A 27872-nucleotide genomic window follows, 5' to 3' on the forward strand; every position below is an offset into this window, starting at 1 on the left:
AAATAATGAGCTATACCTTTTTTAAAAAAAAAATCCACAGCAAAATTCTGAGGTGATCATGGTTAGTCAATATCTTATTCCTTCACCGTCCAATATTAGGAAATAACTAAAGAATGAAAACAAGCAGACTATAGAGATATGACCAGGTTCTGACATGGAAAGAGTTAATTTGGCCATCATCTCTAAAAATTCATTTTGTGGATTGTTATATGAGGTTCCTTGTTTTGATTAGAAAACAACCTTAAGTTGACTTCTAGAAAAGGCTATTGTCCAAACTCCTGTTAATTCCTACTAACTGTTCCCCTGCCTAGTCAGCATAATATGATTAAGAATAAAGCACTGGGCAATCAGCTGAGCTGGGGTTCAAAGTTCACTGTGTTACTCAGACTACTCAATTTCCACAAGCCTACTTCCTCAGACATAAAACCAGCTAATAAAGCCAACTTGCAGATTTAATGATTACATGATATCATCATGACAAGTAAAAAGCATTGTATCCATCAAAATGTGACCAGTTAGAAAATATCAGCTATGATGGTGTAATCAAAATACAAATCTCCTATACACCTATACATATGTCCATCCACTGTGGCAGAATATGATAATCAAAAGCAGTCTTTCCATTTTTTTTTTTTTTGTCTCAGAATGGAAGTAGGAAAAATCCACATGAGAGATTAGACATGTGAAATACCCCACTCTGAGAGGAACAGGGAATTGGGATTCACTACATAAGTTCTGGGTCTCACAGACATCTGCACCCCTCAAAGCCTTCCTTTGCTAGCCCCATAAGTTTAGATGAATTTAGCTTCTGGTTTTTCCTCTGTTGCATTAGAAATTCGATTATCTACTTCATGGGGTGTTACAGAGGTCAAATGAGCTAATAGCCGAAAAGGGCTACTAAGCTCAATACTGGACACAACAGAAGCTCTGAACAAATGTTAGCTATTGCATTATTATTTTCATGTTGCCCTTGAAGTGTTTCTTCTACAGTTCATTTACTTTAGTTTCTAGATGAACAAATATAAGCAAGCAACTCCCAAAACACTTCTACAGAAATTGCTTTGAATGACATTCATATACTTGTGATAAAGTTCGGTAAAGAATATATCATGTGGTAAAAACAATAGATATCTTATAAATTTGCTTTTATAATAAGTAATAAAACTTTGATATCAGGGATGCATCCAAGCTCCAAGGAGATGTTTCTCTATCCTGACTGCACATAAGAATCACCTGGAGAGACTTTTAAAAATACAATGCAAACTAGAGCTCCAACTTAGTATGCTGAATACTGATGCATAAGAGAATTTTCCCACATAGTCATTACAAACTGTATTTCAAGGTAACCAAATAGCTCTAACAGATAAAGCAAAGTTCTTTCACATTAAAAAAAAAAAATGAAGATAATATATGGATGAAAAACCAATACAATAAGAAAAATCTCTATTTTGCAACACTTAATGGAATAATAGAGATCAATGAATGACAGAACCACACATTGAAGGATGAGGAGGGATCCTACAATAAAACAACTGGTCTTTTACCACCCAACAACCCTGGTCAACCTTACCAATACTAAAGGTGAGACATTCATTATATTCCTTGAGATATGACTTAGTAGAAAGCACTTCATGGGGCATTGGGGAAGGAAGAGGGAAAGACAGAAAGAGGAGGAAGGAAATGGAAATACCCAGGGAAAGGAGAAAAAAAGGGGGGGGGGGAATTTGGGGAAGAGTGGGGAAAGAAAAAAGGAGAGCAGGGAAAAGGAGGAGGGGGTGAGAAGGGTTAAGTGGGAAGAGGACGGGAAATGAGGAAAGTGAAGCTATGATGGAAGCTGCAAGGTCAGAGTGCTGCATAGAATCTTAAGGTGTTTCAGTTGCTGATTCTGGTTTGTCCTGAAATATAACATGTTCTCCTCCGTTAGGAACTAGGCACCAAATTTCCTTATTTTTTTTTTCTGCTTTTATTTTTTATTTTTTATTTTTTTTTAATTTTTTACTGTTGGTTGTTCAAAACATTATATAGTTCTTGATATATCATATTTCACACTTTGATTCAAGTGGGTTATGAGCTCCCATTTTTACCCCATATACAGATTGCAGAATCACATCAGTTACACATCCATTGATTTACATATTGTCATACTAGTGTCTGTTGTGTTCTGCTGCCTTTCCTATCCTCTACTATCCCCCCTCCCCTCCCCTCCCCTCCCCTCCTCTCTCTCTGCCCCCTCTACTGACATTCATTTGTCCCCCTTGTATTATTTTTCCCTTTCCCCTCACTTCCTCTTGTATGTACTTTTGTATAACCCTGAGGGTCTCCTTCCATTTCCATGCAATTTCCCTTCTCTCTCCCTTTCCCTCCCACCTCTCATCCCTGTTTAATGTTAATCTTCTTCTCATGCTCTTCGACCCTACTCTGTTCTTAGTTACTCTCCTTATATCAGAGAAGACATTTGGCATTTGTTTTTTAGGGATTGGCTAGCTTCACTTAGCATAATCTGCTCTAATGCCATCCATTTCCCTGTAAATTCTATGATTTTGTCATTTTTAATGCAGAGTAATACTCCATTGTGTATAAATGCCACATTTTTTTTATCCATTCATCTATTGAAGGGCATCTAGGTTGGTTCCACAGTCTTGCTATTGTGAATTGTGCTGCTATGAACATCGATGTAGCAGTGTCCCTGTAGCATGCTCTTTTTAGGTCTTTAGGGAATAGACCGAGAAGGGGAATAGCTGGGTCAAATGGTGGCTCCATTCCCAGCTTTCCAAACCAAATTTCCTTATAATGACCTTTTTCTGTTAGCTCAAGTTAACCAGTCCTGTTCCTTAAATCCTCAAAGTTCTGACTACTAAAAAGCAGAATTCAGAGAACAAGAGAGGGAACTATTTAATCCAAAACTTTACTACACTTAACAGTAACTATTTCAAGACTGATTGTTGGTATTAGATATTAGAAAACTAATGCAATCAATAATCAATAATTTATTCCAATTTGGAATTGCTTCAATACAATTAATGTAAATTGAAATTCTAACAAGAATTTCATTGAAATTTCAATGATCATTCAGAACACTAAAATGCATAAAATCTGCTAAGTCAAACACATTCTCTACATGTTTTGGAAATATAAATCTGGATGGATGGACAGATAGAAGAAAGGCAGGAAGGCAGGAAAAACTCTTTGGTCCATGATTGAATGTTTATATCCTTACAAAATTCATATACTGAGCCAGGCATGGGGACACATCTGTATCCCCAGTGGCTTGGTGCACTGAAACAGAAGGATCACAAGTTCAAAGCCAGCATCAGCAAACTAGTGAGGCCCAAAGCAACTTAGCAAGACCCTGTCACAATTTTTTTTTAAAAAAATGAAAAAAAAAAAAAAAGGACTGGGGATGTGGCTCAGTGTTTGAGCACCTCTGGGCTAAATCCCTGGTGAAAAGGGGAGAAAAAATTCATATATTGAAACCTAATCCCAAACATAATGGTATTTAGATGTGGTGCCTTTGGGATATGGTTAAGTCATGAAAGAAGAACCCGGATAAAAGGGATGAGAGCTCTTACAAAAGAGACCCTGGAGAACTCCCTCACCCTTCAACCACCTGAGGACACAGGCAGAACATGGCTGGCTTCGAACCAGGAACTGTTCCATCTCCAGATACTGAATCTCTTGCAGAAGACCTACCAGCTTCCAGAACTGTGAGAAATAAGTTTTCAATTTTTTTGAGCCACACAGTCTATGGTAGTCTGTTACACCAGCCTGAATAGACTAAGACAAATTCTGATGAAAATTCAAAAAGTGTTGTATAAACAGTATAGATTTGTGTAGTGATAACAAACACCTTGAAAGACAAGTCCTAGATTAAGCTCTGGCTAGCCAGCCTTGAAGAAATGATTTTACTATTCCCCCTTTATGTCAAATTGGTATAAAAAGTAAGGGTTCTTTTTAAGATTAAATGTAGCATTGCACATGAAAGTCTTTGCAAAATGTTGATCTCTAGGCAGAAAACATTAATATACTTTTAAGAGTCAATTAACAGCATAAGCAAGATTGAAGACAGAATGATAATGTAAAACAAACTATGCTAAGTAAGTCACTCAGAAATATAGTTTTTCCAACTCTTAATTGATAGACTAATCATATGTATCAGTAAAATAATGAAACTTAATTTCTGTAAGATTGTTCTGTGATTCAGATGTTTAGTTAATTCAGACAGGTGTTGCCTACAACTCATCTAAATTAGCCAGTTTTTATTGCAATGCTATTAAGCTGCACAGGAAAAAAAAAAATTAAATGAACCCAAAACGGGTATATTTGCTCATATGAAATCTCATTACAAATTCTTATCATTAAGTACACTCATTTTCTTCCTAGCCTCATGCCAATTCTCTGCTTCTCTGACCTTGAAAGCAGAGATGCTGCAGGTGAAAACTATATTCCCACTTAGGGAATCCAGCGAGATATGCTCAGAATCTGGAAATATGTTCACCTTCCAATTGTCAATTTAGAAAAATGAAAACATAAGCAACATAACCTACTTTAAAAATGATCTATCCATCTGAATATGAGCCCAGTGGCAAGTGCCCTGACTACAAAATAGGATTCAAATCCCAACTCCTCCACTTACTCTGGGATGTCTTTGCAGGGTGACTGTACATTTCTTTCTCCCTCTCCTCTCCAACAGTAGTTGTCTCCTAGAAGTGCTAAATGGTTTAAACTTGAGGATGCATACTAAAAATTTGGTGCAATGTCAGGCACTGACAAACCCCTCACATACACTGACAGTTGTCCTCAACAGGGTGCACTCTTAGGAATGTTAGAACAGGAACAGGTAAGCAACCATGACAACTTTGTTGTTCACACTTTGTTGTCTGAAGTGAAAATTAATGGAAGAATGAAGATATGAAAGTCATTTTAGAAGAGGCAAGAACATAATTGTTGGTGGTGTTTGTCCATTACAGTGAAGAGTGAGAAATCATATTCATCCTAGAGATGGCTTTCAGGTGTCTGGACAGAAATGTCTAGAACAATTTATATAACAAACAACACCTAATTCACCAACTTCCAGGGCTGATTCTCCCAGGAGACCTCTAAACTATAATGTAATCCCCTGCATGGACTCTGTCATCAAAAGAAGCTGATAGACAGAATCAGGGAATTGTCACAAATTATACATCATAAGTCAAGTCTTCTCAGTTTGCTTACTATGAATCTGTCTCCTCAAAATAGAAAGTCAAAAATTGAACCCTGTAAAGCTCAAGATTTCCCTAGCAGGGAATGAGGTGACCTGATCAGTATTCTGAGAGTACACAGAAGAAACAGCCCCTTCTCCCACAATCAAGCGGGGAGGCTGAAGTCAAAATGAACTCCAACATAATGAGCCCAGCCTAATGGGAAGCTACCTACCAAGGGCTGTGGAACAGAAAAACGTCCGAAATATTTTTAGATTCAACAAAGATTTTTAACAGAAATCAAATCTAATTGATACTCTTGAGTATTAGCAATAAAGTATGAATGGGTAGAATTATATATGAAGTAAGTTACAGAATACTAAATATCTTGCACTGCAGTACAAAATGACACAAGAAAAAAACTTTGAAGCTGTGTGGTCCACACAGTATGAAGGTAAACCATAGTCTTGATACCCTCAATCATGGATGCGGAGATGAAGTCATTTAGAATTGAGGTATCCTACACACACACACACACAAAAAAAAAAAAAACTTAACCAAACTATGATGGCTCTGGATTTGACCTTTCTATCCTATTGAAAATTACTAGAGTCTTTACTACTTCCAGTTTTAACCAAAATCAAAATCAGATTCAAACTTTCACTTATAACTGTCATAAAGAGAACAAATGTTATTCATTTTATCTATGTCAATATAGAAAGACAGAAGAGAATTCTTTCAATCACTTTATTATAGTCATATTTTTCTCTTTTAAAGTAAGCTTAAAGTTAAATATTTATATATTTTTTTTCTAAAAATGTTTCTATTTCCCTTATTTAAAGATGTGTACTTTTAATAAGAATTCTCAATCCACCCTTATAATCCAAATCCTATTTGGCCCTGCAGTGAAGTCAAATGTGGGATCCTGATATCAATTTGTTGCCATGGAAATAATTGAGATGTCAATGTTTCCACATTATGATTGTACCAGAGGAGCAGATGGGCAGACAAGAGGGAAAATCTTTGGAAATATCTCTCTAATAATTAGCCAAAGTCCCAGGTACTACTCTAAATTTGCAGTATTGTAGAAACTTGAACATGATCTATCTAAATGGCACAGAACACAATCAATTTCAAATTTGCTGGGGAAAATGTTTTCAAATCACAAAACGAGAAAGACTCTCCACATTCTTTTATTCATTTGATTGTTTTCTTGCTTATATCACTTTTTGTACTGCAGAAAAATATACACAGAAGTTCAGAATAAATCACATTTGACAAAAGCAAACCTTATTCCACAAAGAAAAGGAGATGTTGGGTGAATTGAAGAGACAGACTTAGTCTTTCAACTTCTTTCCACAGTCCTATTGAAAATATTTTTCTTGCAAAGAATACTGCACTTGGCCAAGTTATCATATAGTTAATGGCTTGCAATATATCTTTGCTATAAAAATGTTTGTCGGGTACTATATTTGCCACTCTCTTATGAACCTGTTCCAGAAAACTGGGCACCTGAATACAAAGAACAAATTCTTTTTTGTATTCATTTTCATAGTACTTAGGCATATCTCCTGGACTAAGCTGAATAGTCACTTGTATAATCAGTTACAGAGAATTTTACCTAAAAATGTCAAGAATCAGTTTATATTAAAATACATTTAAAGAATATGCCTGTGTATATGTGTGTATTACACATACATGCATATATTTCTAAATCATAAGGTATAAAACTGTCACTCTCCTAAATTCCATAAGGTACTGTCATTTGGAACCTTTTACTCCACCACCCACAGTGAGTCCTTTCTATCCAAAGGTGAAAATGTTGTTCTTCCCCATTGTGGGCTAATTGCACCATCTGTTTAGCCACAGTGCTATTAATGTTAACTCCTTATCACTCCCACATGCCCTGCCCTCAGACTCCTTATACTGTCAAATGTAGAGAGTAGTAGAGAAGGTACAGAAATCAGTCTCCCAGTTTGAATACTCAACTTTCTCTACTGGGGCAAGACTCTGGTCTCTGTAGAGACTCCAGCACTCAGACATCTCTCCATCTCTTTAGTTTAATGGTGCAAACTGTGAAACAATTACAACAATGATAAAATCAATTGCTTTCCATCTACCAATGCTAAAACTGGAAAACATATAACTCTTTAGGAAAAGAGAAGGGCACGAAGCCAGCGAAGGCAGGTCTGATGAAGAGTGAATAATCTACTTGGCATGGTCATGCACACCTATAATCCCAGCTACCCAGGAGGCTGAGGCAGGAAGTTCACAAGTTTGAGGCCAGCCTTGGCAACTTTTGCAAGACCCTGTATCAAAACAAAATTTTAAAAAGACTGAAGATGTAGCTCAGTGTTAGAGTGCTCTTGAGTTAGATCCCCAGTACCAAAAACAATCATCTGACAGGCATTTCTTATCCTTGAAATTAACCCAACTTGTTTATTTTCTTATTATAAAATAAAATTGATAAAAAGAAAAAAGTCTCACTGATTATGGGTATTCAGCCATATACCCAATATAGAGATTATCCTATACTAAGGATTTTAAAATATAATCTCAAGAGCATAAACTAGATATCTGAATACTGAATAACCTCTGCATAAGTTGTTCACAATAAGAAACCATGCCATGTTGAAACATGCCTTATCATTAACACACACACACACAATGGCAATTATGTGTGGTGAAGGATATATTAATAAACTTGATTGTTGTAATTGTTAGGCATATTGTACACCTTGAATTCATACCACTTTTATTGGCGACTTATAAAGCTAGAGAAAAAAAAGAAACTATACTATCAGAATAATAGTGCATTTTTAAAGATGATTATTTGTTTAAATATATGAAGAAATCCATTGTGCTCTTCTCTTTATTCTTCCCTATACTCATCTCTATCACTGATAGAAAAACACACAGAGAACAAATAACAATGTTCTAATGATTATTAGAAATATTTCATTAACTATTAAAGTCCACAGAATTAAATACACATAGAAAGCTATTCTCTTAGCTTGAAAAATGGAACATTTAAAATGGGTGCTATGGGTAAAAAGTACTCAGAAGGTAGGAAGAGATTAATGATAAAGTGTGTTCAGATGTTTGGCAACATTCTCATCTGGAAAATGAACATGAATTTGATTCTCTCTATATTCCAGGTCAAGTTCTAATACTTAATAAATAAAAACATCTTCTTATAATTGGATTAATACTAACTAATACACTTGGCTTCAATAAAGTTCAGGACATGATACCAAAAACTTAGCAAAGTATATCGTATTCCATAATTTTCATAAGAAAAGGGGGGTGGGAAGGCAAAAAAAATCCATAGATACCAGTGCTCCTTTGTCCTTTCTCAACAAGTCCAACTGTGGGAGTCCATTGCCCACCATCTTGGTCCATTCTGATGACACTGCAATGACCTAGAAACCTTTGTACCCAAAGCTGCCACTGTAAAACAAACTGTAAAACAAACTCACAGCAGCAACAAAAATGGAATCACTTGGACTAGTGAAATAATACATGCTCAAAGATTGGCCCTGCCCTCTATTGAAGCTACCAACAGTCTAGTTAGTATTGTTCTTTAAGTTTAAATTCCTCTAGGCTGGGTATGTAGCTCATTGATAGAGCACTTGCCTAGCATAGGCCCTGGGTTCAATCCCCAGGACATCATGCATGCATGCATTAACAACTAAATACCCCAAATAATAAACCTTCATGAGTCACCCCCCCTGACATGCACATGCATGGGGGTGGGGCAGGGGTTTATCATGGTTCTGGGAACCCAACCTTGACCATGCTAGCAAGTGCTCTACCACTGAGTTAAACCCAGAGCCCAAAGGTTTCCATTTCTAATAAACAAGGCAACCATATTGTTTACCTTTTAGAGTAATAATACTGAATTAATAACTGTATAATCCATTGGGAAAATGTACAGACATAACACATTGCTGATTATAGATTCATTACATCATCAAAATGTCCTTTCTCAGGCTGGGGTTGTAGCTCGGTGGTAGATTGCTTGCCTCATTCACGTGAAGCCTTGGGTTAGATCCTCAGCAACAAAATAGATAGATAGATAGATAGATAGATAGATAGATAGATAGATAGATAGATAGATTAAAGATATTGTGTCCATCTACAATGAAAAAAATACTTTTTAAAAATATTCTTTTCCTCCTAAATCATTATAGACAAATATAGCTGCAAATCTGTGGATTCCTTGTCCGTGCAGTCATTCACATAATTCAATTATCTATTAAATTCTTCACTTTGAAGGAATAAAACACAACTGCTCTCTCAGTGCAGCTGAGAGAGAAAATGAGGAAGAAAACTTTCCCTACTGAAATCATGGAACCTCTGAGGGGAATAACAAGAACCACTGAACTTTCATTTCTTAGTTTTTTTCTCACTTAAGGTCAAACCAACCGAAGTTTAGTTTTAGAGTTGTTTACTTAAATATTTATTTTTAAGTTTGGGAAAGTATCTCAAAATGGAGAAACAATTAGAGGGACAAATATAAAAATACCATTGACTTAAAATATTGCAGTTTATGGCTATCTTTAAATGGAAATGATAGAAAAGAAAATGCAGCTTGATAAAAATTGAAGAATGACTCTTTAGTACTAATCTTTTTTTGATTTTTATAATGGACCAATTTATTCAAAGTGTTTCTCTTCAGCACACAGACCCCTGCATTGTCCAGGGTTGTTAAGAAAAAAAAAAAATACATGTTTATACACTTGTTGTATAAATAGATATGTGTAACCACCTTAAGAAAAAAGATTTTTTTCCTTTCATTATTCTTCTTTTGTGTATATGAAATCCAGATGTCCTAAAGAAAAACACAATTCATCGGATGTTAGAACATCATTCAAGTATAAAGAAATAAGTAAAAGCTATAAAAAGGCATTAAAATCACACTTAAATACATTTGACTAACAAGTCCCCTTAGGGGGAAAACTGCATTAAAATAACAGCTCTGCACATATAGCAATTTTAAAACAGGGATTGTAACTGCTTACAAAAATTCCAACCTACAATGACCTATTTCTTTTCATTTTTTTAAGATAAAAGCACATGACCACTATTAACATTAACAAAAACATATACTTTAATATCTAGGAAAACTCAAATTTGTCCTTAAAAATATAAAGGGGAGCAGACTACCAAACAAGACCAACAGAGGACACTTCAATCTCCCAAGCATAATCTTGTGCTTATTATTCAATATCTATTGATATGTAAGTCACATTCCATAAATTCACCCTTTTAAAATATACAATCCAGGGTTTTACTATATTCAGAACTGTGTGAAAATCACCAGTATCTGATTTTACACAATCCTAAAAGAAACCAAGAATGACCAGGTGAGGTGGCATATGCCTAATCCTAATCCTTTAAGGAGGCTGAGGAAGAAGGAGTTCAAGTTTGAAGACAGTCTTGGCAACTTAATAAAGACTCTATCTCAAAATTAAAAATTAAAGTGGCGGGGGGCTAGGGATATGGCTCAGTGATAGAGTACCCCTGGATTCAATCCCCAGTACTTCAATCAATCAACAGGAAAGGGAGAACTATCAGTAATCATTCCCCACTTGCCCTCTCCTACTACTCTAGGCAACCACTCACTTTCAGTCTCTTTGGATTTACCTGGTGTAGACATCTCATATATAACTGGAATTATGTGGTATATGGTCTACCATGCCTGTTTTCATCCACATAGTGTAATATTTTTGAGGTCTGTCTATGTGGGAACATTTTATCAATGCTTAATTGCTTGATGCTACTGAAAAATATTCCATCTAACATTTATTATTAAACAGAGTTTTAGGAGACTTTTCTGTTTTCCAATTTCAGGTCCCCGTGAAAATATTTTTTTAACATTTATTTTTTAGTTTTCGGTGGACACAACATCTTTATTTTATTTTTATGTGGTACTGAGGATCGAACCCAGCACCCCGTGCATGCCAGACGAGCGCATTACATCTTGAGCCACATCCCCAGCCCTGAAAATATTTTTTGAGAAGTAAAAACAGAATGAGCAAGAATGTGTCCTAAGATAGTTGGTAGAAAACAATACAAGAATCTAGAGTGGCACTCTCCAACAGAAATATACCCATGTGTGTAATAATTATAAATTTTGAAGAAGCTGTGTTTTAGAAAGAAAAAAAGCACATGAAATTAATTTTACCAGTATTTAATGTAATCCAAAATATCACTTCAAAGTGTTAACAATATAATGTTACAGTTATTAACACTTACCATTTCCACTGTACAACTTCTATTTATTGCAGATTGTAATTTAGATTGGCCACTTTTTTTTAATCTTTATTTTTATTTATTTATTCATTTTATGTGGTGCTGAAGATCGAACCAGGGCCTCATGTGTGCGAGGCAAGCACTCTACCACTGAGCTATAATCCCAGACTCCAGACTGGCCACATTTTAATGGCACAAAAGGTTTATGTGTTTACTTGCTACCATTTGGATAATACAGATGTAAAGAGTGGAGAAACAGGAATGAGACCCAAAGAAAGGTAGGCAAGGTTAGGAAAAGATGAAGGGCATGGCTAAGTCACAGAGTGCTTAGCCGGCATGCATGAAAGCCTGTATTCAATTGCTGTACCACAAAAATAAAAATAAAAATAAAAATTTTTAAAAAGAAACATAATAATGAAAAAAGAATAGAGAATAGAATGCAGTATTGTAATGAAAGAGGTAATTTTTACTTTAAACATTTTTTTGAGTCCCACATGTATACACTTATTACAATGCAACACCTGGTAAACTGTTGACTGTTTGCCAAGAATTCAGTAAATAAGGTAACAATATGTCTATCCTCAATAAACATAAGATCAAGAATAAGCTAGAAGGTGATGTGCCCTAGAATTGCAATGCAGATAAAGTGATACAGAAAGGGTTTAGAAGTAGTAGAATTTATCCAGAAACAGAGAAGGTCTGCCCTTCTAAGGTTGTCTTACACACACACACACACACACACACACACACACTCATGTGCATGCACTTTTTTTCTCTCTCTTTCTCCGTCTTTCTTCCTCTATCATCCAATCAATTAATCAATTGAATTATAACATTTTAAAGTCTGCTTGATTCTGGGGTATCTTTGCACAGCATGAAACTATAAATAACAACTATATATTGTATATTTCACAAAGCAAAAAAGGGGATCTTGAATTGTTTCACCATAAAAAAATGTTGAGGAAATTAATATGTTTAACCTGGTTTAAACATCACCGTGTGTGTGTGTGTGTGTGTATGTGTGTAATTTTTGTGTGTATGTATATCAGTTAAGATTTTTACTTTTGATTTTTAAGAGGAAAAAAAAAGCATCTATTTGATACTAGTTTTCTTATTACTTGGAAGCCACCAGCATACTAATCCCAGCATGGGATTCATAATCAATTTAGAATTTGAATCTCTTATGTGCTGAATGTCTCTGTTATATATTCACTTCTTCAAACTTATAAGGTTTCAATTTATCTATCTTAATGCCACATGTCTAACACTAGACTTATTGGTATATACTTCAACATTGCAGATACTTTTTATTTCTTCTATGTTGGGGACTAACAGGGCCTTTCTCATGCAAGGCAAATGATCTGCTACTGAGCTACACTTTCATCCTCTCAACAACAATGATATTCCATCCTAAGTAGAAAACAAGTTTATTTTTAAATTGTGTGCCCTTTCAGATGGCAAAAAAATTAAGGTAGCTACTAATTAAAAAGTAAAAAAAAAAAATAGAAGCATTTTCATTTAAATTTTATTTACCTTTTACAAAATAATTCAGCCTTCTCCATGAAAGTCAAATTTTACTTTTAAAATAATGGTTCTACCCATGAATTTCCATGACAAATTTAGAGATAAACTAAATTATATCTGGAATCCAAAGCACATATTCATTATTGCATAACATTTTAGGCAACAAGCCAAATTACAATAAATTTTTTAAAAAAAGTTTTATATAATCTTTATGTAAATAAATGGTTGCTTCAACTGGGAAATCATTTTAAAAGTCACAAATCCAACTATCAAGTCAGAGGGGCATTCTAACTCCTACATAGGGAGAAAATGTGAGGTCATAAATTAGATAAATGCTGGTATAGAAGCCAAAGTAAATTCCTTCAAATCCCTAGAACTTGTGAGAAAGAAATGAATGTATCAACATCACCAAAGTCCAAGTTTGTGATCTGCCCTAGGAGATGGTAAGGGAAGTGCAGAGCTAATTGGGGTAGAGTCAACAAAGCAGAATGCTGACATCTGTCATACTGATAGAACTCTAAATCAAAAGTAATAAATTAATAATTTTTAAGATCTCATTATTTTACATACCACAAGTCCTTTGGAGGCTTAATCTTAGTTAAAAAAAAAAAAAAAATAGGGAAAATAGCAATAGGACAGATGGCCACACAATGGCGGCAGCACTTCCCAGGAGATACCTGAGACATTAGCATGATAAACTCTTTCAACATGAGATGAATAACACATTAAAAAAAAAAGAAAGAAAGAAAGAAAGAAAAAAGAAAAACTCCAATGAAGTTAAGATCATTCTGGTGGGGAAAAAAAAAAAAAAAGAAAACAACAACACAGCAAACTCACTGCAGGTCTGTCTGCAGTAGTGGGAATAAGAGAGGTCACAAAGATGATAGAGGAAAAGATTAAAGCCAATCTAGTCTCTTTTTCTTGGGCTTCTTCTTTGCACTGAATAAAGGTTTGGGATTTTGCCATGGGCAGCCCTACAACTGCTCTGATATATTAAATGTTCCCATGCAAACCAAATGTGACCTTCAATAAAGCAATCATATCGAATTTCTAATGACTACTAATTTGATGACTTAAGCCAACTGAAGGTAAGGAATGGGTCAAAGAACAGTGGGGACAGGAAGGGGAAGTGATGATTCAAAAAACTGGTCCTTAAGAAGTCTCCAGGGGCTGGGGATGTGGCTCAAGTGGTAGCGCGCTCGCCTGGCATGCGTGCGTCCCAGGGTTCGATCCTCAGCACCACATACAAACAAAGATGTCGTGTCCACCGAAAACTAAGAAATAAATATTAAAAAATTCTCTCTCTCTTTAAAAAAAAGAAGAAGAAGAAGTAAAAGTCTCCAAGCCTCGGGATGTAGCTTAGAAATAGAATGCTTGCCTAGCATGTGTTAGCCCTGGGTTTAATCCCCAGCACTGAAAAACCAAAAGAAAAAAAGAAGAAAAGAAAGTAAGTCTTCAACTACTAAATCATGAAACAAAATATTGGGGGGGGGGGGGGGGCTGGGATACTAAGGATTGAACTCAGGGCCACTTGGCCTCTAAGCCACATCCCCAGCCCTGTTTTGTATTTTATTTAGAGACAGGGTCTCATTGAGTTGCATAGCACCTCGCTTTTGCTGAAGCTGACTTTGAACTCAGGATCCTCCTGTCTCAGCCTCCCAAGCAGCTGGGTTTATAGGCATGTGCCACCAGGCCCCACATGAAATAAAATCTAATATAAATCCCAATAAATTTTTAGTAAACAAGCAGATTATTTTTTCTAATAGGACAAAAAATAACTCTACATATTTGAAATCAATTTTGTGAATATGTCCTTTAAATTAAAAATTAATTTTATTACTAATATTACGATATAAGTAGCTCAATTAAAAACAATTAATGAAAACTATATCAACACTAATGGTAAGATCTTTGGAAAGATAATTACTATGATAATATATTTAGAAATTCTTAGGGTTGTGTAAATATAACCAAATCTATTTTTTATACCATGAAAAAAAATACTACAAAATTGTGGAATCTCTTTTTTACTTTATTTTTAATAATATAATTGGTAAGTTGCAAAGGTCAAGTTTGCTTCCAGGTACTAGTTTACTATTAATGATTTTCAAGCTTAACTATATTATCTGCCCAGAATAAAATGAAAATGTGGGCCCTTTATTCAAAAACCAGGAAAAAGTTACTTTGCCTTTTTTTCGAGTTGTCTCAACTTCTCATAGGATTTTTTAATTTGGTATTGAATGTCAAGCTCTTCTGGGCATGGGGATACTCACAGTGTGATGACAGACCCTCCCAGGGCCCTGGTGATCTGAATTATAAGCCTTAGGAAGTTGCCTGGCTCCCCAGTTGCTGTGCCCAAGCCCTAGAGACTGAGGAAGGCAAAGAGTCACTAGACTGGTAGCAGAGGGGAGAGCCTAGATCCCATCCCAGGGAGGCAGTGATCCCCTAAAGGCTGCGGGGAGGCTACTGAAAAATGAGTTGAGGGTTGAAGCCTCAAGCTCTTGGTCTACTGTCCCATGGTGCTTCATTTCCAAAACCTAAATCAAAGGTAAAATCAGTAGGCATTTGAAGGAAACAAGCACTGGACATTAACCCTGAGCACAAATCCTTTTCTGGGTTTGGGCTGTGTGTGGCTATACTGGTTGCCTCTCCCCACAGCAAGTCCTCACAATTACTCAGACTAAAGGAAGGAATTACTGAATAGCTTTTGTTGTTGTTGTTTTGTAGCAACTACTTCTAGTTTTCTTGGTTGAATCTGTCTGCAGACTATATACTGCCAAGCCTTTGTCAGTGCCACAATTACAAATAGGAGAAACTTAAAAAGAAGAAAAACACACTAGATACACAATATCTTCCAAAATTTAAAAAAGATAATAGCATTGGTCAAGAATAACAAAAACGTTTATACCAACAAATAACTATTATTTTTTTTTACTAAAAAAAAAAAAAACTATTACAACTGATGTACAAGAACTTCCTCCTGACCCCAGGGTAACAACTGTCAGTAGATTGTCAGTAAATGAATTTCAGGCCTTTGAAATGTCAGAATTACCAGAAACATAGGACTATTACATTTCTAATAATTAGGGGAGATGGATAACAGGGTGGGTGGTCAGATATTTGGATATTTTTAAAATAGATTATTTTTTTATTTAGAATCTTTTTTAAAAAACTATGATTCTGTGAGTACAAAGGAAAGAATATATGGTTCATTCTAACTGGCATGCAACTGAATATACAATTAAAATGAATCAATAGATAAGGTATGATGCACTTAAAACCAATGCATACATTATTCTTTGAGCTAAGGCTCTTAATATACATAAAATTTAAGTAAGACAATAAAATAATAACAGATAAAATAATAATATACAGATGAAAAAATAATACAGATGAAATATACCCTGAAACAATGGTAGCAAGGCTAAAGTTAAGAATGAACTAAAACTGAGACCTAAAAACAACAAAAGAGATTTACTATTATGTTTTGGGCAAAAGGATTTAAAACGTATGCCCACATCAGGGCAGTAACAGATGGTATACCATCAACACTGGCAAATCCTTATTGCTAACATCATTCAGTTTGAATTTGAGAATGTAAGATAAATATCGCCAAATGAAGAGAAGTAGTAGCAGGAAGTCCTGAGTACAGATGGGAATTCTGTAAGACAGAAAATGACCACTTCCAGTAAGTTTCAACATTCACTCCCAGAAGAACTACACTCTGATAAGAAAATCTGTAGGTTTGTTACCTCGTCCAAGGTCACCAGGGATTGTTGTGTTACCCATGCAATCTATATTTCCGGCACTCATTGCTCCTGTTTCAGCCAAATTAATACAAATGATCACTCCTGACTCTTCATACTCTTGGTTCCCATCATGGATACCTACTAGTTTTTTCAACCCTCTGGTCACGCTCAGATTTCATTTGCAGATTCACAGTCCTCTCATTACCCCTTGAATATTGAGATTCCTTATTAGCAATAATTGCTTCAATTAAAACCTAATATAACTGTTTCACTGAAGTTAAATTCTCTAATTCAGACATATCCTTTGCCCTCTGGTCCAACCACCCAATTGATCCCTATGACTTCCCTATCATAAAAGCATTCCAAATATACTCACACACATTTTTAATCTGTACCCCCATTCTCTGTCTCAAATGTGTTCCTCTTGAACTCACAATTTCTACTAATATTAACAGGTTGGTATGGTTATGCTACTAAATATATATGCATAATACACACTTGGTCTTAGACAAAATTTCAGTCTGACAGTATCACATGAATCTTAAATTTCAAGCTTTTCATTAACTCCATTAATCAGCAGGAGTTTATCAGGACCCTTACTTAAATGCCTGTCAATACCATAGCTTCTTTCTTACCATGTAATGTTTATTTTCACATAGTCTAATTTGTCTCTGTCCAAGAGGAACCTCCTCTCACCCTCCTCTACATTTTCATCTCAAACACTTTCTCCTACTCTACTCTGTGAACTCAAGCATCTTCACCTAGAGATTTTATCTATTGTTCCTTCAAACTAGAATAATTTGCTCTTACCTATTTTTCATCCCCCTTCTCGTTATTAATTCTTATTTATCTCTCAGATCAAAGCTCAAGTTTTTAGTGAATTTTGTCAGATGTACAAAACACAATGTACCTGTCTTTCACTGCGCACACAGATTTAATGTGTAATTAACCAATTAATATGTCCCTTTTCCTTTAGAGTCTAAACTTTAAGAGGCTGGAAACCAAATTTGCTTGTATTTAGTATCTCACTATCTGCTAGGCAATTAGTAGACACTCAAGTTCTTGTCTGATTTAAAAAGTCTCAGTTGACAATGGAGCAGACATTTTTTTTTTTTTTTAATGATGTCTGAATTACCAGACTAAAGTGGAACTCACAATTTCTACTAATATTCACAGGCTGGTATGGTTATGCTTCTAAATATATATGCATAATACACACTTGGTCTTAGACAAAATTTCAGTCTGACAGTATCACATAAATCTTAAATTCCAAGCTTTTCATTAACTACATTAATCAGCAGGAGTTTATCAGGACCCCTACTTAAATGCCTGTCAATACCATAGCTTCTTTTTTACCATGTAATGTTTATTTTCACATAGTCTAATTTGTCTCTGTTAAGACTCCTTTCTTTCTGTGTTCATGTTTATATTACTGTTCAATCTATTATCTTTGAAGTTTCGTTAGTTGAAAATTGTTCTGGAATAGATTTAAAAGATTTCACACCACAACCACCAGCAACTGCATGACTTCTAAGAATGTTATCCAAACTTCGTTGTTGGTAATTCACTTCTAGACATGTACACATACCCACAAAACAGACTTCTACTTTTTCTCTTTTATTTTCCCTTAATTACCTCTCATCTAACTATTCTTTGGTTCTTTCCTTTAATCAGAGTTTTTTCTATCCCTTTGAAAATTTGCAATGTTTCTATTTCAATCAGAAATAATTTCCCCAAACCTTTATACCAAATAAAAACACTGCCCCAGGCTGCAGGAATTCAACATACACATTAAACACTTTCTGAAAAAGAAAATGTCTCAATGTATCTGATTTCACCAACACAGGATGAGTTCCTTTTCCGCAGAAGTTCCCTTTGATAAATTAAACTTGCAACTTTAAAACATGGTATTTGGTGAATAGTGATGATAAATGTACTTTTCATGTTTGCAGAAAAATTAGGTCACAATATCTATGGCAAGATTAAGAAAAGTAGACCAGTATCTAACCTTGAAAAAATAGAATTGGCCACTATAAATGGATGCTTTCCTCCATTTACTTTATCTAGTCAGAAAGCATGTATCAAACTACCTATAGAGAAACAAAAGATTATCTTATGTACTAAGCTGGAGATGTATGCCAAGGAAGGTGCTATTACAAATTAATAAAGCAAGAACACACACAAGTAGAGCTTGCCTGAGTCCCTCAACTTCTAATAATCTTCAGCTACCTCCAAAATTTATATTCTTACCTGGAAATCCACTACACATCCAACAAAAGAAAATGCTGGCCATTTCTTGTATTATTACAATCTATGAACACCCTAGAATAACTTTGAGCAGATGTTCAAACACAAGACTTAGGAACATAAGATAAAACAGGAGTAAAACAATCAAATAAATGATGTATCTGTGCCTCCAAACAAATAAGCATTTGGCTCCTTCTACACCTATTTTAATATGAGTATTCAAATTCCTATAATGGTTTGTATCCTAACACCTGGAACCACTGAATAAAGGAGGCTTTGTGACTTTTGTGGCAAAGAAAGAAATAAGGTTGTAGAAGAAATTAAGTCTACTGATCAACAAATTTTGAGATTGGGAAATTATTCTAGATTACCCAGGTAAACCCAGTGTAATCCCAAGTGTCCTTAAATGTGGATGAGGGAGACAGAAAAGGAGTAAGAGAAAGATGGCAGTGAAAGTGTGGGAAGAACTCAACCTGATATGGTTGACTTTAAAGTGTTGTGTGCCAAGGAAGTTGGTGACTTACAGAAGCTAAAAACAGAGAGGAAACGGATATTCCCTAGAGTCTCAGAAGACACCCACACCATAGACACCTGAGAATAGATTTGTGTTTTTAAGTCATTAACTGTTTGTTGCAAATCATTGAAACAGCCATAGAAAATACAATACTTCTCAATTAGCAAAAAGTAAATTATACTTCCTGCTATTCTTAAACATAATAATAAACTCACCATTTTGTTCCTTAACATTTATAATTTAAAAATAAATGCATGATCTACCTAAAAGAATTAGTTAAGTTACTTCTCCTTAGGTCTCATTTTCTTTCTTTCTTTTTTTTAATGGAGATTATTTGGATGTTCTAAGGACACTTGGATCTCTGATGTTCCTTGTGGGTTTATCTCCTGAATGCTGAATGCTATTGTTTGTGCTTTGAATTTTCCAATGACATCATTTTGTTAACATCTAATGAGTTTTTAAACAAAAGTAGTCATGTTAAAATAAATCTAATGTAACTTCATAAAATTATTCATAATAACCTACTTTCACTTTAGATCTGTGAAAATTATTTGCTTTACTATGCCACTTCTCTTTCAAAAAGACTGAGGTCAAGCAAGAGAATCCTTCAGTTAATACTTGAAGGTAGCTTTTTTCTCTCAGCAGAGGCAAGACACACACACAAAAATCAATATAGTATAGAATTTTGCCTTTAAATAATTCTTAACTTGGAGATCTTTACTGGTTCAATAAGACATTACCTAGAATAAGGAACAATACATCTGTTTTTTTAAAATGGCTAAAAGGCCTTTGTTGTGACTATAACATGTCCTGATCATACTGCTTAATGTCTATGGTTAAGGAGAAAAAAAAAAAAAACTCCTCATTTTTATAGATTTTGATCACATAGTGAATTGCTATCTCTTAAAAAAATGGGGCGAAGGAAAATTGGGGGGTAAGGAAAGTTAAATATATATAACATAGGGGCTAGGCTATGTCTCCTATAAATCTGAGGATTATTTTTTAAAGAAGAATACATAATGCTTTCAATAAACATCCTGACAGGACATCATTTAAAAGTAAATTTTATGCAACAATGTTCTCTTGACTTTAAATGAATTTAGTATTCCTGGAAGTGACTGACAGTCAAGGTCAATGGTAAAAAACAGTCAAAGAATACATTTATGCAACATTTTTCCAACTACTGTCATAAATATGACAAATACTGAAGATATTTTGCAGGAGGCCCAGTTTTCTGATATAAGCACTGTGAAAGATATTTTCTGTGTACAATACTACTCAACAAAATAAGATGTTTAATTTTCAAGATATCTGGAAGTACAAAATGGGTCAGGAAATGAATAGCAAAAAGAAAAATACATGGGCCAAAGGATTTCAAATCTGATGGAAAATTAGCAGAAAAGGGTTGGGACAATCCTGTTCCAGAAGAAAACCAATAAGGGTAGAAAGTCGTAAGGAAGAGTCTGGGATAAGGTGCAATAGAGTCAATACAGATGAATAAGGGCTGTATTATATAGTCCAGAAAGGTCTTAAAGGGAAGCTATTATAAATTAATGAGAAATGTAAATCAGAAACAGCTTTAAACAACCTCAAAAAAAAGAAAAAAGAAGAAAGAGAGAAAGAAGAAAGAACAAATAAAAGCAAATGAGAGAAAAAAAAAAAAAAAACTACAGGACAAAAGCAGACCAATCAATAAGAGGAAAATGGTCTGGCTGTGAAAGGGACCAAGCTAGAGATCCAGTGGGGACAGGAGGGAGGGAAAGAGAGAGAGAGTGTGAACTGGATGTTTGCTCACTACAATCTGAAGCTGGTTTTCAAATGATATGAACATGGTCATGTTGATTATGATTTCTCTTTAATGATTTTAATTGAGCTAATGCAGAATAATAATATGTCAGAAGCTAGTAAGTCCATGTGACAGGTTATGAGAGGGAGAAAAGGAGTATGGAAAAAAGGCCATCACAGATGAAAGGGAGGGAGGGAGAAGGGCATCTAGGAAAACCTAGGGAAGCCTACAGCAACACCACAGCCAGCATCAGCACCAACACCCTCTGCTTTCTGCCCAAGATTCTTCCCCCAGGATAGGGGAGAACCCAGTAAAATTTGCTGATTCTGCTGATCCTTTGCTCCTAATTCCATTCTTTCTTTCTTTTTTTTTTTTCTTTTTTCTTTTTTTTCCTTCCCCTTATGAATTCTGCCTTTGATTTGTGTATCCTCCAAAGCCTGGCTTTGGGCTTCTGTCTATTCACATGGTTCAGTGTATCACAGATGGCACAACACAGCTGAGCACAGCGAGTGGGTGTGCACCCTCGTGCGTCACTTGTTAGTTTTGTTTTTTGTCCCCTCACTCTCTCTTAGTGTGAGGAAGTCCCTTAATTTGTTTATCTTGAAATGATTTCAAACATACAGAAAAGTTCCAAGAATAAGACAAAGAACTCCTGTGTATCCTTTGCCCCAATTCACCAATTTTTCAACGTTTTGATCTATTTGCTTTCTGTCTTTACACACACACACACAACTTATTCTATATACCTATATAGAATTTATTTATATTTTCCAAACAACTTAGTTGTAGGCTGAATACAACGTGTATTTCCAAACCAAAAGAACATTCTTTTATATAACTTCAGTACTATTATTAAATTAATAAAATTTAACATTGGCACAGTATGATTACATAATTCAGGGATTATCAAACTGGGGATCAAATCCACCTGGTTTTATAAGTGAAATTTCTGGTACACAGCTATGGCGTTTCTTTTCTATTATCTATGGCAACAATGAGAACAACAGCAGAATTTTGTTGCTGTAAGAGATAAAGTACAACTTTCAAACCCAAAAATGTTATTTGGCCCATTATCAGGAAAATAAAAATTACTTAATCTTCACATAATTCATAGTCCATAACTAATTGTTAATTATTATAATAATGTCTTTTTAACTCCATATTTTCTAGTAGAGGAGTCAATCGGTATCCCGAATAGTTCCTTCACTTTTCTACGTCTTTCATGACATTACCATTTTAAAGAATATAGGCCACATATATTTTAAAATTATTCCTCTATTTGGGTTTCTGATGTTTCTTCATGACAAGTTTTGCATTCTTTGTCAGAATGCTACAAAAATAATATTGCATTCTTATAGGTCTTGGAAGAGGTGAGTTTTATAACCTATAATCAAACAGTATTGGTGTAAGAATTTCCTATGGGCAACACTTGAACAGAAAGAAAGGGAAAAGTTTGAATAATAATTTTAGGTTTTATGATTGGCTTTGGGGAAAAGAGGTGCTGTTTCTATGGCCAACCTCAGAGAAGAAAAATTCTAGTTTCTCTAGCTCACCTGGGAAGAAAGCCAGGAAATCAGAAGCAAAGAGAAAGTTTGCTTCATTTTGAGGTATTTTTTCTGAGCTTCAATAACCAAGGGGAAATCTGTAGAGTAGAAGAAAAGGACCATGGAAGGAAGGAAGGAAGGAAAGAAGAAATACTAGGGAATGTTATTGGTGAAATTACATGGCTATATTTTTATAAGTATGAATATGTAACAAGGAATCTCACCATTATGAACAATTATAAAGCACCAATAAAAAATGGAGAAAAATAAATAACAATAAAAAGGTAAATTCAACCATTAACAAAACAATAATACATAGATGCATGTGAATGTCTTTCTTACCCTCTTTAATGTTGTTAATTTTTATGTTACTTAATCATTTATTTCTTGTTTTTATAATTAATAGGAAATAAATCTATAGAGAGATCTCTTAAGATCACACAATATTTTGCTCTCCATCAAACATCTGCCTACAATTTAACATCCAATGATGCCTGTTGCCCAAATCAGTATTTACCCTTATAGTAATTTTCCTAATTCATTTTCAGTATCTCAGAATTCAAGATAGTATCAGTTTATGATCAGAAATCAGATGTTCAGAAACATTAAATGACTCATCTGTTCCAAGTTAACTCTCAAAGACCACTCAAAGAACTTTCAAAACTCTCAATTTCAAACTTCCCAAAATTTCTCAGAATGCTTGAACAAATGTTCTGAGAATCCAGTGAACTCAGTCTTCCACATCGGCACACAGAACCCTATCTTGTGAAGCAACCACTCTGTTATAAAGCTACATTTTTAAGTCCTTTTTTTTTGTTTTCACACTAAAATGAATGTTCATAGCTGTAGAACAATGTAGAAAACCAACATTAAAGACAAAATATCCCCACATCAAAGTCTGACACATTTTGTATACTCTAAATTTTGAGTTCACCTATAAATCATTCCTTCTCATATAAGTTACCAGGTCTACAGATCATCATTCAATAACCAGTGTTTTAGGTTTGAGGTCATAATAACCAATAACTAAATTCTACTTAAGATAATAGCCAGTGTTTTTCTAGGTAACACTAAGAGATATTAATTATGCACTTGGCTCTAGTAATTCAAAGTAGAAACGTGGAATAAGGATGATTTTTTAAAAAACCTGAAAGTGATACTGGGGAATATGATAGTTAACATCAAACAGGTGAAGGGTTCTCATATAGTATTAGAAATTTGTATCTTTTAAGTCATTCACTAAAGTTTGATCTTTGTGACCAGGAAAATACAGCATTTTTCAATGGAAAAAAATTGATATTCGAAGTCACCTGACCTTAGAAGGAAGTCAATGATGTCAGAAAATTGGCTAAATGCTTAGAATAAACTGAATTGAATGAATGGCAAAAACAAACAAACAAATAAATAAATAATAAAATAAAATTGGCAAAATGAGGCTGTATAATATATTGTATTTGCATATCCTTTTCTCAAATCAAACCTAACTTTAAGATAGTTCAATAGTTCTGTTCATCAAAATTTTATCAAAATCCCAATGGCATTCCTCATAGAAATAGAAAAAGCAATCATAAAATTCATCTGGAAAAATAAGAGACCCAGAGTAGCTAAAGCAATCCTTAGCAGGAAGAGTGAAGCAGGTGGCATCACTATACCAGACCTTAAACTATACTACAGAGCAACAGTAACAAAAACAGCATGGTATTGGCACCAAAACAGACTGGTAGACCAATTGTATAGAATAGAGGACACAGAGACTAACCCACAAAACTACAATTATCTTATATTAGACAAAGGTGCCAAAAGCATGCACTGGAGAAAAGATAGCATTTTCAACAAATGGTGCTGGGAAAACTGGAAATCCATAATTAAACTCCTATCTCTTACCATGCACAAAACTCAACTCAATGTGAGTCAAGGACCTAGGAATTAAATCAGAGACTCTCCATCTAATAGAAGAAAAAGTAGGCCCTAATCTTCATCATGTGGGATTAGGCCCCAACTTCCTTAATAAGACACCTATAGCACAAGAATTAAAACCAAGAATCAATAATTGGGATGGAATCAAACTAAAAAGTTTTTTCTCAGGAAAAGAAACAATCTGTGAGGTAACAGAGAGCCTACATCCTGGGAGCAAATTTTTACCCTTCACACATCGGATAGAGCACTAATCTCTAGGGATATAAAGAACTCAAAAACCTAAGCACCAAAAATAAAAAATAAAAAAATAACCCAATCAACAAGTGGGCCAAAGATCTGAATGAACATTTCTCAGAAAAGGATATACAATCAATCAACAAATAAATGACAAAATGTTTATCATCTCTAGCAATTAGAGAAATGCAAATCAAAACTATTCTAAGATATCATCTCACTCCAGTCAGAATGGCAGCTTCTATGAAGACAAACAACAATAAGTGTTAGTGAGGATGTATGGAAAAAGGCACACTCATACATTGCTGGTGGGACTGCAAATTGGTGCAGCCTATATGGAAAGCAGTATGGATATTCCTTGGAAATCTGGGAATGGAACCACCATTTGACACAGCTATCTCTCTCCTTGGTCTATACCCAAAAGACTTAAAAACAGCATACTACAGGGACACAGCCACATCAATGTTTATAGCAGCACAATTCACAATAGCTAAACTGTGGAGCCAACCTAGATGCCCTTCAAGGGATAAATGGATAAAAAAAAAAAATGTGGCATTTATACACAATGGAATTTTTACTCAGCAATAAAAGAACAAAATCATGAAATTTGCAGGTAAATGGATGGCATTGGAGAAGATAATGCTAAGTGAAGTTAGCCAATCCCAAAAAAAACAAATGTCAAATGTTTTCTCTGATATAAGGAGGCTGACTCATAGTGGGGTAGGGAGGAGGAGCATGGGAGGAATAGATTAATTCTAGATAGGGCAGAGGGCTTTTAGGGAAAGGGAGGGAGCAGGAGATTAGCAAAGATGGTGGAAAGTGACAGACATCATTATCCAAAGTACATGTATAAAGACACAAATTGATGTCAAAATACTTTATGTACAACTAGAGATATGAAAAATTGTGCTGTATATATCTAATAAGAATTGTAATGCATTCCTCTTTCATTTATTTTTTTTAAATCAATAAAAAAGTAAAATAAAAAACTAAAATTTTAAGGTTTTTTGAACTTTGGCAACAAATGAAAACTCATGACTGCCTCAGGCAAAAGCAAGAGGGAAATCATTCCATACCAAGACTCACAGCCATTATATTTTTCTCTGCAGGAAAATGTATTCTCCAAACTGTCAACAACACAAAGTCAGGAAAAGACACTGCTAAAAGGAAAAGATCATGCATGAGCGTTGCAAATGCATTAAAAAAACATCCAATGTCTCAAGTAAAACTAAGCAATACAATGCAATAAATTGCCTAAGAACCATTAGTCCTTACAAGGTCAAGAACCAAGGCCTCTTGGAATCAATTTTATAAAAAAAAAAAAAAAAAAAAAACTTGAAACAATCTTCTTTACAGTAACAGAAAGTGGCGAGGTAGGCAGCATTCATAGGTTTATGATGATATAAAATTGGCCCATCCTCCCATTCTCTCTGTTCACTTTGAATTCCAAACTCTGCTTTCATGGGAAGCTAAGAAATTAGAAGCATCTCAGTGTGGTGTTTGCCAACAGGGCATCTAGCTTCAGAGTGCTTGGGCCAGGTGCTTTTGTTCTGTAAAATGGAGATAATAAGGATTAGCACCTCATTTACTTGCTATAAAAATTATACAGGATAATATATTTAAAGACTGCCTTGAATATGGAAAACATTTAAGAGGCAAAGCTATGCTCATTTGGCAATAGAGAGACCCTAAACATTTAAGACAGGACTCACACTATCAGATTTTTGTTTCACATAAATCATGTGGAGGGTACAATGAACACTGAATTGGTTAGAAGAGGCTATTTGTATAGCCAACGCACAAAACAGACTACACAAAAGTCCAGTAATAATATTCAAGGTCTTAGCAACAGCAAAACTGGAATAGGCAGGAAGCACAGGTAGAAGAGATTTTAACAGACAGAAAATGTTGGGGTGTAAGGAAGAATCAAGTTTGCTGTTAAGTTTTGGGCTTGGATGACTAGACCTGAAGGATGTCAAGTATGCTTGTCATGCAAGTTATATAGTTGCTTTTCTGTGGGTGTATGGTACCTGAAATTGAACCTAGGGGTGCCCTACAACTGAGCTATATTTCCAGACCTTTTTTTTTTATTTATTTTATTTTTTTGAAACAGAGTCTCATTAAGTTACTGGGGCTGGCCTTGAACTTCTGATCCTGTTGCCTCAACCTCCAGAATCTCTGGGATTACTGGCATGTATTACCATACCCAGCTACAGCTGCTTTTAAACATGTTGAAAGTAAGGTTCTCTTGGTCATCCCTGTGGATTAAAGCCTGAAACAGATCTGAAGCACAAAGAAGGTGCTGATCTGGGATACCTATTAGAGTCATTATTTCACTAATGAAAAAAATATATTTTTTTAATTTATTGTAAAGAAGAAACAGGTGGCATTTCCTAATGAAAGAAAGTGTTATTTTAACCACATTCCATTATAATGTTCGGTGTCAAATATTTGTGCACACTCATTAATATAATTAATTATAATCTTTCCATCAATTTTCTAAAACCAGTACTTGCTTTGATGAACAAATTCCTTTTTCTTAAAATTTTACAGGAGAATGCTTTACCAAGACAAGTTTTCCTTATGGTTCGAACATTATTTTGTTCATTAATCCTCCAATGATAACATTAAAATAGTGCATATCCAACTTTGCTGCTTCCAAACTACTCCCCCTTCCCCTACAATTCTTGTGTCCATATCACCTTCTCCTTTCATACCGAAAGCCTACCTAGACTAGGCACAGTGGTGCAAGCCTATAATCCCAATGACTCTGAAGGCTGAAGCAGGAAGATGGCAAGTTCTAGGCCAGCCTCAGCAACTTATCTAGGCCCTGTCTTAAAACAAAAAACAAACACACACACACATACACACACACTATATATATATATATATAAATTTTTATTAGGGTCCCAGAATCAGACC

General features: G+C 34.8%; 1 protein-coding gene across 13 annotated transcripts in view; it reads right to left on the reverse strand.

Moving 5' to 3' along the window:
* Positions 1-27872, reverse strand: part of Ptprk (protein tyrosine phosphatase receptor type K) — a 560796-nt gene that overhangs the window by 481753 nt on the left and 51171 nt on the right. Inside the window, exon 2 of one of the 13 annotated variants that reach the window (XM_058581041.1) lies at positions 15233-15328. The exons of the other annotated variants lie outside the window; for them this stretch is intronic. The gene's annotated coding sequence lies outside the window, so the exon portion shown is untranslated. The remainder of the gene's footprint in view (positions 1-15232; positions 15329-27872) is intronic. 13 annotated transcript variants of the gene reach the window in all.

Source organism: Marmota monax, unplaced genomic scaffold (assembly GCF_021218885.2).
Source record: "Marmota monax isolate L192 unplaced genomic scaffold, Marmota_monax_Labrador192_F-V1.1 WCK01_AAM20220418_F8-fsc00030, whole genome shotgun sequence".
NCBI classification, from domain to species: Eukaryota; Metazoa; Chordata; class Mammalia; order Rodentia; family Sciuridae; genus Marmota; species Marmota monax.